Genomic DNA, 10,925 nt, shown 5'->3' with positions numbered 1-10,925 from the left:
CAACCCACAAATGCATAGTACATTTAATGTGGGGGGGGTTTTGTTATCGAAAACTGATAATTTTTTTCAATAATCAAACCGAAACTGACCTCAAAAATAACTAAATGCTCAGTTCTATTCCTTGGCCATTCATGACTGTTGTATTAAAACTAACATTGATGTATCTTTTATGAACTTGTGGCAGTAACTCCGGCATGAAGTGAAAGCACTGTAAAAGTGGAAGATATAGTATCTCTCCAAAGGTAGAGCAAATTATTTATTAAGGAAATATCATTTCACAAATAAAGACCCTTCTTTAGTGATCTATCTGAATCTTACTAAATGTTCACCATCAATATTAATGGTCATGTTCAGGAGTACCAGAAAATAGGCGAAAACATTTTGAAATGGAAAAGAAAATGTCCTTATTCAACAAATTAGTGCCCTCCCCTTTTCTAAATATGTTATATTTTGCTGCTATTGAAAGCCACCCAGCTCTGACAAAGCAAGGGTGTAACCGTGGAGTACAAGATATGCAGGCTTTTGTTCCATCCCAGTGCTACATCTAATATGGTTGATCGTGGTCCATATTAAAGACCATGATTAGTTGATTATTCAAAACATGTGTGTGTGTATGTAAGTACTGGACTGGAACACAAGCCTGCACTCACAATAGCAAGACTAGATTTGAAGACCACTGCTCCGGATTCTGGAAATGAGACCCTGCCTCCAAAGTTTACTGGGTGGTGTGGCTCTACTGCCCTCCTCTGGCCAAACATGGGTAATCAAATCCAATTGTCCAATTATAAACAACATATATACTGCCCGGCTGTATTAGGTTCTTATTTAATATCTTAACTTGTCAATGCTATATGAATTCGATTCTCAAATGAACATCATCTACCAGGAGGGGGGTGTAGCATGCGCATGGGAAACCATGAGAGATTACACAGAGGGATGCCACATTGAAATAATAGGGCTCCTTTGACACATGCATCGAAGTCCAACACTCAGACTGGAGCCTCCACCAGCATAGGCTCTCACAAGGCACACACACGAGACCCATGTCTCTACTTTGAGAAAATCTAAAAGTATACAGGAAAAAAGACAAAAACACTTAAAGGCCCAGTGCAGTAAAAAACTTGATTTTCATGTTTTATATATTTCTACACCATGAGGTTGGAATAATATTGTGAAAATGATAATGCCCTTTCAGTGAAAGAGCAGTTTGAAAAAACTTGCAGCCTGTTTTGGTGGGAGGAGTTTTGGCCTGCCTGGTGATATCACCAGGTGGTAAATTAGTTAATAGACCAATAGGTTAGAGCGTTCGATCCTCTGCCAAACCCAGCTAGTTTTCAATTCTCCCACTCCGACAGTCCTAGGAAAATTCTTGCTTGAAATTGCTCTTTGCTAAGAAGCCATTTGTTTTTGACCATTTTAATTGAAAACAATCACAGTAAGGTACTTAATTGTTACCTAGAAATGATTTGGTATTAAGATAAAAACAGCTGTGAGTAAACAATGTCAAACTACAGGGAACACATCGCTTCTCATCAGCAGAAGTAACACATCTTGGAGTACACATTCCTCCCGGAATAATAGTTACTGGCAGTTTACACTTTACAATGATTGCTTGCATTGAGGAGCAATGTCTCATCTATAGGGAATGACAGAGGCCTTTAGTGGCCAAAAGGCCACATTAGCATGGCAGTGCAATTAAAGGCTTCCACCATTTTAATATAGTCAACTGGGTGGGACTTCCAACTTCATTGGCTAATCCTTCCTGGTGACCCTGTTGGAGTCGTGTCCAACTGGGTCATCAGGAGGGATCAGCCAATCGTGAAGAAGAAAACGGACTACTTTCAAATGGAAGCCTCAAAAGGCAATGCCCATGCTGTCAGATTCTAAAATGGCACAGATAGAAAGATGAGTCCTCTATGTTATCGTTGCATTTTGTTGGCAAAAGGTAGCCACCCAGTGGTTAAACCTCTCTTTGCAGGATCAAGTCATAACAGTAGAAAACAAACAACTGTGGAAGTCTCCGGTTCAGTAGGCCTATATGACAATGCTAACAATGAACAGATGAAATAGTCATGATTCAGCAGAATTATGAACGGTCTAACAACACAACACTTCTTCGGAGAGAGACACAGGGACATCACTCCACTTCTATACCAGAAAGCACATAAACTGTTTAACTTGTATTGTTTTATTTATGTTGGAATGATAATTGTAAAGTGATAAGAGGAGTTGCTTGGTAGGCCTCAAAGCTTCCTGGTTATGCAGCCTTACTATTCTTTTTCCTATGGTTACACCACTAGCCCAGTTCAATGATGGTGCAGTGCAACTATATGTTCCCTCAAAGCCACCTTTTCCTCCTTCCTCAAGGCAGACACCACCTCAGTTCTCCATGAGGGAGCGTTGTAGAGCCTCCTGGATCATAGTGTGTTCGTCTGTGGAGTAGTCCTGGAGAGAAAGAAAAGCAAGGCATTAATAAAAGATTTTCTTTACAGGAGGTCCCGAAAACAATAACTGAATTGTGACCAGTGTGTCTTAAGGCCCACTTACCACAAAGGTGTCATAAGAGAAGGTGTGTCTAATCTTTAGGTGCTGGAAGAAGTCAGCGCTTCTGTAGTTGGGGTCCCCCCAAGGCATAGAGGCACAGATAGGACACACCTGCAAGACAACAGAATATAACTTCTTCGTTCATCTCTGGACACAGATGGGACTTTAGCTTGACTTCACATGTAACATAAAGCAGTAATAGACAAAACATCACATACTGTGTTAAAGCAGCAGTAAACATGCACACTCACGCTGTCAAATGTCCGGCCAGATTGTCACTGGCCTTATCCCAATAGAAACCCTTTTGAATGCGGTCTCATGAAATCTAAAAGGTGCGTAGCGCTATGCCTGTTTTTGGAGTAACACACACATTCTGTAACATGATCCTCTCTACAGTGTTCTTAGACCCCTGAATAGCCACATACAGAAGGGGACGCTAGGTTTGCTTTACATTACCACATTATGTAACATGATCCTCTCTACAGTGTACTTAGACCCCTGAATAGCCACATACAGAAGGGGACGCTAGGTTTGCTTTACATTACCACATCCTGTAACATGATCCTCTCTACAGTGTTCTTAGACCCCTGAATAGCCACATACAGAAGGGGACGCTAGGTTTGCTTTACATTACCACATCCTGTAACATGATCCTCCCTAGTGTTCTTAGACCCCTGAATAGCCACATACAGAAGGGGACGCTAGGTTTGCTTTACATTACCACATCCTGTAACATGATCCTCTCTACTGTGTTCTTAGACCCCTGAATAGCCACATACAGAAGGGGACGCTAGGTTTGCTTTACATTACCACATCCTGTAACATGATCCTCTCTACTGTGTTCTTAGACCCCTGAATAGCCACATACAGAAGGGGACGCTAGGTTTGCTTTACATTACCACATTCTGTAACATGATCCTCTCTACTGTGTTCTTAGACCCCTGAATAGCCACATACAGAAGGGGACGCTAGGTTTGCTTTACATTACCACATCCTGTAACATGATCCTCTCTACTGTGTTCTTAGACCCCTGAATAGCCACATACAGAAGGGGACGCTAGGTTTGCTTTACATTACCACATTCTGTAACATGATCCTCTCTACAGTGTTCTTAGACCCCTGAATAGCCACATACAGAAGGGGACGCTAGGTTTGCTTTACATTACCACATCCTGTAACATGATCCTCCCTAGTGTTCTTAGACCCCGTTGGTTCCTTGCACGTCTCCCTCTATCCTGTCACCTCATTTTTTCTTGTCTGTGCTTTCAGCCTTGGTACAGTAGCTAGCTAGTTTGATTTGCACTGTTTTTAACATGTACGATAGCTACTCAACCAGGCATTAGATTAGAGCAGGGGTCTCCAACCTCTTTTAGCAAAAAATACAAAAATTAAACGCCGCAAACAATTCATTATTTCTAGCTTTTAAATATCTTCTCTTATCCTCTAACATGCAACTCTTTCCTGGGTCCTTGGTGTACAAGATCAAATCAAATGTATTTATATAGCCCTTCGTACATCAGCTGATATCTCAAAGTGCTGTACAGAAACCCAGCCTAAAACCCCAAACAGCAAGCAATGCAGGTGTTGAAGCACGGTGGCTAGGAAAAACTCCCTAGAAAGGCCAAAACCTAGGAAGAAACATAGAGAGGAACCAGGCTATGAGGGGTGGCCAGTCCTCTTCTGGCTGTACTGGGTGGAGATTATAAAACAGAACATGGCCAGGATGTTCAAATGTTCATAAATGACCTGCATGGTCAAATAATAATAATCACAGTAGTTGTCGAGGGTGCAGCAAGTCAGCACCTTGGGAGTAAATGTCAGTTGGCTTTTCATAGCCGATCATTAAGAGTATCTCTACCGCTCCTGCTGTCTCTAGAGAGTTGAACAGGTAGCACTGGGACAGGTAGCCCGTCAGGTGAGCAGGTCAGGATTCCATAGCCGATCATTAAGAGTATCTCTACCACTCCTGCTGTCTCTAGAGAGTTGAACAGGTAGCACTGGGACAGGTAGCCCGTCAGGTGAGCAGGTCAGGATTCCATAGCCGATCATTAAGAGTATCTCTACCACTCCTGCTGTCTCTAGAGAGTTGAACAGGTAGCACTGGGACAGGTAGCCCGTCAGGTGAGCAGGTCAGGATTCCATAGCCGATCATTAAGAGTATCTCTACCACTCCTGCTGTCTCTAGAGAGTTGAACAGGTAGCACTGGGACAGGTAGCCCGTCAGGTGAGCAGGTCAGGATTCCATAGCCGATCATTAAGAGTATCTCTACCACTCCTGCTGTCTCTAGAGAGTTGAAAACAGCAGGTCTGGGACAGGTAGCCCGTCAGGTGAGCAGGTCAGGATTCCATAGCCGCAGGCAGAACAGTTGTACAGTTTCAAGAGATGTTTTTCTCAATATACCGTACCTTGTCAAATAATGGTAAATAAACTACTAAGGGGCCCCATGAAATTATATTTTGTATTTTCCAGTTTTAGCCATGTTCCCGCTGTTAGGCCTACTGCTACAGGACGTTATGGCAGAGTTTGCAAAACAATGGCCACTCAATTAACAGGGGTAATAATCATGACGTCTTCAGGTACACCAACATAAATTCTGTAGAGTGCACGGTATTATGGGTAAAATGTAGGAAAATACTGGTATTAACTGTAATTGGAAGCCTCTTGTAAAAATTACTCTGTATAACACGTTCTTTACAGTAATAACTTAAGCACACTGTAGATTCAAATGATCAGTTTCAGGCTGACTATTTGAGTAAATGTTTTCTTGAAGCAGCTGTGAAGTGGAATATCATTTTAAGCAACTGTTGGGTAGGCACCTGGACTTGTATATAAGTATCTTTATTGGTAGCCAATTTAATTACTGCAAGTTCTCTTAGCTAACCTCGCTAGCTAGCGTTTGCTAGCTCAAGTTGACACAAGACATTCCAGTCTGGTAAATATCTTGCTGTGCGACCTAGAAAAAACCCAGAACATAAAAGATGGGTTTCCCTGTGATGAAGCCGCTGAGTGACAGAATACACAGAGTGCAGAAATGCTTTAATAACAAACGTGTATTCCATCCGTAAATACAAATACAATTATTAAATTACGAGCCTAGTTGGTTTAGACACGGAAAAAGACCGGAAGATGAATTTGGATTGGTCTGCCATGTAGCTTCTGTCAGTATGTGTTTATTTTCCTTTCGAACACATTGTTTTGAAAGATATCACAATAGCCATCGAGAACTACAAAAGTTTTGTTTATTTTCTCAACAACATTGATGCCATGAATTTAGCAAGCGCTATTGACAGATCAGTTGGAAAATAGTGATAGCTGCCTGCAGATTAATACTAAAGCTAAAGACATGACAATGTTTGTATTGGTAGGAGTAGGAGTTGGGATTATGCCGGTTCATTGTTTACCTACCTGAACAAGAGACTCCACTTTGCCAGATGATTAAATTAGCCAGGTGTGAATACGGTAATCTATTGTATTTCATGAACATGTGTCAGATAAGCGTCATCTAATAATTATTAAATATTTTTATCTGGACACTTTGTTTTTGATATCAACCATTTCACCGTTCACACCTTCTGTATCCTGTGCATGTGACAAATACACTTAGATGTTATTTCATATACTGTGTGTTTACCAGAACAACAGAACCGGCGCAAAGGTCAGATTAGGATATAGGCTAAGGACCAGATAGTGTATTTTTACCTGGTGTTCTTCCTTGTTGTAGGCTACTACTTACCACTTTTAGTCTTGAAATCTTTGGTTATTTACAAAAATACTCTGTTTAGCACATGACCTCACATGTGAATCCTTAAAAGAGATGGATGGGGCTAAGGCTTAAAAGGGTGTGAATGATACTGAATGGGTGTCGACAAAGAAGAGCTCTCCAGTAGGTGTACCAAAACATTGAAAGGCCATTTACTCAAAAGTGAGTTTATCAAAAGTTTATTAGTGTTCAACGCAGAATAACTTTCCCATTGTTCCTCAACTGCAGTGTATGATATACCATGTTCTAGCTCGGAGTCTCTACTTTTATCCAATGTAAAAAACACAATTTCAAATGTTGCTACATAAGACCGAATCAAGGTGGTTGGTAGAGAAAGAAAGGAAAATGTTGAGAGTCTGGTAAAATAATCAGTGTTATTGAGTAAGTTATAGCAATGTTTAATTAGTTATCTAGTGTTAGAAGGTGTATTTAGCCATCGTATTAAACATTTGTTCAATGGATAAATTGATTTAAGACTATATTGGATACGGTGCATTTGGAAAGTATTCAGACCCTTGACTTTTTCCACATTTTGTTACATTACAGCCTTATTCTAAAATGTATTAAATTAATAGTTTATTAATCTACACACAATACCCCATCATGAAAAAGTGAAAACAGGTTATTTAAAAATAAACAAAACTTCCTTATTTGCATAAGTAATGAGACCCGAAACTGAGCTCAGATGCATCCTATTTCCATTGATCATCCTTGGTCAGGGAGGTGACCAAGAACCAGATAGTCACTCTGACAGAGTGACTGAGTTCCTCTGTGGAGATGGGAGAACCTTCCAGAACGACAACCATGTCTGTGTAGCCGATGTGAAATGGCTAGCTAGTTAGCGGTGGTGCGCGCTGGTAGCCTTTCAATCGGTGACGTCACTCGCTCTGAGACCTTGAAGTAGTGGTTCCCCTTGCTCTGCAAGGGCCACGGCTTTTGTGGAGCGATGGGTAACGATGCTTCGAGGGTGACTGTTAATGTGTGCAGAGCGTCCCTGGTTCGCGCCCAGGTCGGGGGCGATGGGACGGACGTAAAAAGTCTATACTGTTACATCTGCAGCACTCCAACAAATCAGGCCTATATATATATACCTTGGACCATCCCTAAGGTTAAGTATAGTGGTGGCAGCATCATGCTGTGGGGATGTTTTTCAGCGGTAGGGAGTGGTCGACTAGTCAGGATTGAGAGAAAAATGAACGGAGCAAAGTACAGCGAGATCCTTGATGAAAACCCGCTCCAGAGCTCAAAACCTCAGACTGGGGCAAAGGTTCACCTTCCAACAGGACAACGGTCCTAAGTACACAGCCAAGACAAGACTTTGGGACAAGCCTCAATGTCTTTGAGTGGCCATGCCAGAGCCCGGACTTGAACCTGATGGAACATCTCTGGAGCTACCTGAAAATAGTTGTGCAGCAACACTCCTCATCCAACCTGACAGAGCTTGAGAGGATCTGCAAAGAAGAATGGGAGAAACTCCCAAATACAGGTGCCAAGTTTACAGCGTCACACCCAAGAAGACTTGAGGCTGTAATCGCTGCCAAAGGTGCTTCAACAAAGTACTGAGTAAAATGTCTGAATATTTGCGAAAATGTGATATTTCCGTTAATTATTTTTTTATGCATTTGCAAGGATTTTTTTTTTTAAATCTGTTTTTGCTTTGTCATTATGGGGTATTGATGGGGGGGGGGGATTTAATCAACCACTGTATATGGCTGTACAGGTTCCTGGTTTGAGTCAGCCCAAGATGATTAACCTGACGATGGGATGATATGCCATGAATATATACAAATACTTGAACACTTCTCAGTCGGTCACGGGCCGGTACCAGTTGACACCTTTATAAGTTTATGTATTTTTATCAGCCACAAACCATCAATTACCAGCTAATGGGTCAATTACCGGCTAACGGAAACACCGTTACAGAACTAGACATTCTCATGCCCCCCAACCTCCACCACCTCACTCCGTGTTTCTTGGAAGCCGCTATCTATGACCATGACACTCTGGCAGGTACAGAATGACGGATGAGCATAGTGAAGCAGCGCAATAGACTCTTTCACACTCTCTCACAGGGCCCTTAGTACCGGATTTTACAAGCCATCCCCATTTAATTTCCCTTCTTACTTTCTCCTCGCTCTTGACTTTCTGTCAAGCTCATGCTTATTTCTCCCCCTCTCTGCATCTCATGTTACTGGCTGAGTCAAGCCATCATAGACATAGCTAACAGTAACACACCATCTTTGTCCTCACGTTTCAAACAATCAATGAAAAATGCTTGAGGGAAACTAATTGTCAGGTGAGTCATGTTTCACTGAAGACCCTTACCACGTGGCGCGTGTCCCGGGCATGCTGGGAAGTGCAGTGCTCCACCAGGCCGTCCTGGTCCAGGTTCTGGTAGTTACAGTAGGGGCATGAGAAAGTGAAGCGGTTCGGCATAGGGCTGGGGAGACAGAGGAGAAGTGGAATGAGGACGTCACTGGATATGTTTAGGGCTCTTTTGTATATATTATATAACCATGATCCCTCTGGGTTTGTGTTATTTCCATGAAACCCAATCACAGCGTTTATGCAAAAGTCAAAGCCACCAGTCAATAAATACATTAGGATATTGAGAGCCATTACAAAGTTGAGAACCTATAAAGATGGGTTGATTAACACATACTGAGAGGCAGAGAATATTACACTATGACCATATATGGATAATTGCACAGCATATCAAAGCTGCTGTACCACCATCCTCCACTTCTCACCCAATAATGTTAGGCTGGGTCTGGGCAGTGGTCCTGACCCCTCCTCAATATACTCCTGGTACTTGGAGCATGCTGCCGTGTGGCCTCTCATCTGGGATAGACCCACCTGAATGTCGAGAAAACACAAGGCATCAATGCTAATGGTAGTGCACTTTATTTAAAAACATAGACAGACTTATCCACATTTATAATAGAGCATTCACTCACTTATCTTAATTCCTTTGACTATTCACATTGTTTTACAAACTGACAGACTGCTGGACACACACACCTGTGCTCCACAGCCCTTGCAGGCCGCCATTGAGGTGTGTATGAGGGCCTCTAGGTCAGTGGCTTTGGCCCAGTGGCCCAATGGTGCCCTACACACGGCACACACTGGCTTCTGGGGCCGCAGGCACTCCTGCAGACAACTTTGACAAAACCTGGGTGGAGGGAGAAGGGAAAGGAGATCGAGATGTTGCAAGTCATTCATAGGCTAAAATGAAAGCAAACATAGAGCCATCGTATTACAGAAGGAAAACGAAACTTAGACGTCTGGTATGACAAAACCAAACTTTGCTGTTGATTATTGAACCACTATGTTCCTCACTGACAATTGCTTTCTTCACTCTGTGAAATTAGAGGACGGTACGAGTAGAATGTGTTTTGTTGATAAATTCACTTCCTGATACAAACGAAAGACCTGTCCGCTGAGGACATTGGGCGTTGTAGTTCTTTACATATCTACAGAATGCATTTCTAATATAATTTAACTACAAAGGCCACAATTCAATTGAAGCCCATTTCTTGATGTAAACAAAACTGAAAGTAAAGCATAGATTTATGAACATGCAAATATATTACCAACATATAACATTGAAAGCCAAAAGGAAACATTAAATGGCAAGTTAAATATGATTTCCTGTCAGTAAGTTAGCTTGCCGGATCACATACATGTTCAATCCCTTAGCTAGCCAGCTCACAACACAGGTATCTTGCTGGTTGACGCCAGACAAGCTCGTTAGCTTGAACTTGGATGATGTCTAGCTAGCTACGTTCACAGACAAAATTTGATATTTGTGTAAAGATACTCACGTATGTCCACATTGTGTTGTAACAGGGCTATCGAAAATCTCGAGACAAACCGGACATACGAACTCTGTCCCGTCCCTGTCGCCCCCAGAAACATTTTTATTCTGCTGTGCGGAGCTAAAAGACCCTAGCATCGCCATTTCTTCTCTTCTCTGTCGGGTGGTGAAAAGGAGGAGCATCCCTAGCTTTTTTGCTGTTGAAGTTTGACAGATTTGGTCATCTTGAGCTGTGTTCAGCAGGGGTGTATTCACTGGAAACCAAACAGAAGCAAACGGAACGAAACAGGGCGGGACCTTCCTGGATTTCTCCAATAGAAACTCTCTTTGTTGCAAAACCTTTTCGAAAATATTTTGCTACGGGTGTGTACAGTACAATGGTAATGCCGGAGAAGACAGTGTTTGTAGGATATATTGGCAAGGGTGTTGTTAGTCCAGAGAAGTCGAGTGCCGTCAAACTGTGTCAATATATACTCCAAACACGCTTCGAGGGCAATATAACTTTTATACGGGTTACCAATATATTTAAATAATGATTGACATATTTTCATTAACGTTATTTTGATTAATTTATTCATACTATTTCATCCTTCCACAAGATATAGTCCCGACACAAATCTAGGGTTGCTCCCCAAGCCAACTAGTTGTTTGTTCTATCGGTTCTGTTTCTAGGACGCAACCCAGTCGTTCAGTCTTGTTCTTCTGTGTCTATGGACGCACCCCATTCGTTCAGTCTTGTTGTTCTGTATCTATGGACGCGACCCAGTCCTTCAGTCTTGTAGTTCTGTATCTATGGACGTGAC

The 10,925-nt window shown here is 42.1% G+C and overlaps 1 pseudogene; it reads right to left on the bottom strand.

Annotated features, from left to right (window-relative positions):
- Nucleotides 1-1,108: 1,108 nt before the first annotated feature.
- Nucleotides 1,109-10,417, bottom strand: LOC135535165 (E3 ubiquitin-protein ligase RNF114-like; annotated as a pseudogene).
- Nucleotides 10,418-10,925: the final 508 nt, after the last annotated feature.

Source organism: Oncorhynchus masou, unplaced genomic scaffold, assembly GCF_036934945.1.
Source record: "Oncorhynchus masou masou isolate Uvic2021 unplaced genomic scaffold, UVic_Omas_1.1 unplaced_scaffold_4550, whole genome shotgun sequence".
Classification (NCBI taxonomy): Eukaryota; Metazoa; Chordata; class Actinopteri; order Salmoniformes; family Salmonidae; genus Oncorhynchus; species Oncorhynchus masou.
The sequence above is the reverse complement of the archived record's forward strand: the minus strand, read 5'-3'. Positions and strand labels throughout refer to the sequence as shown.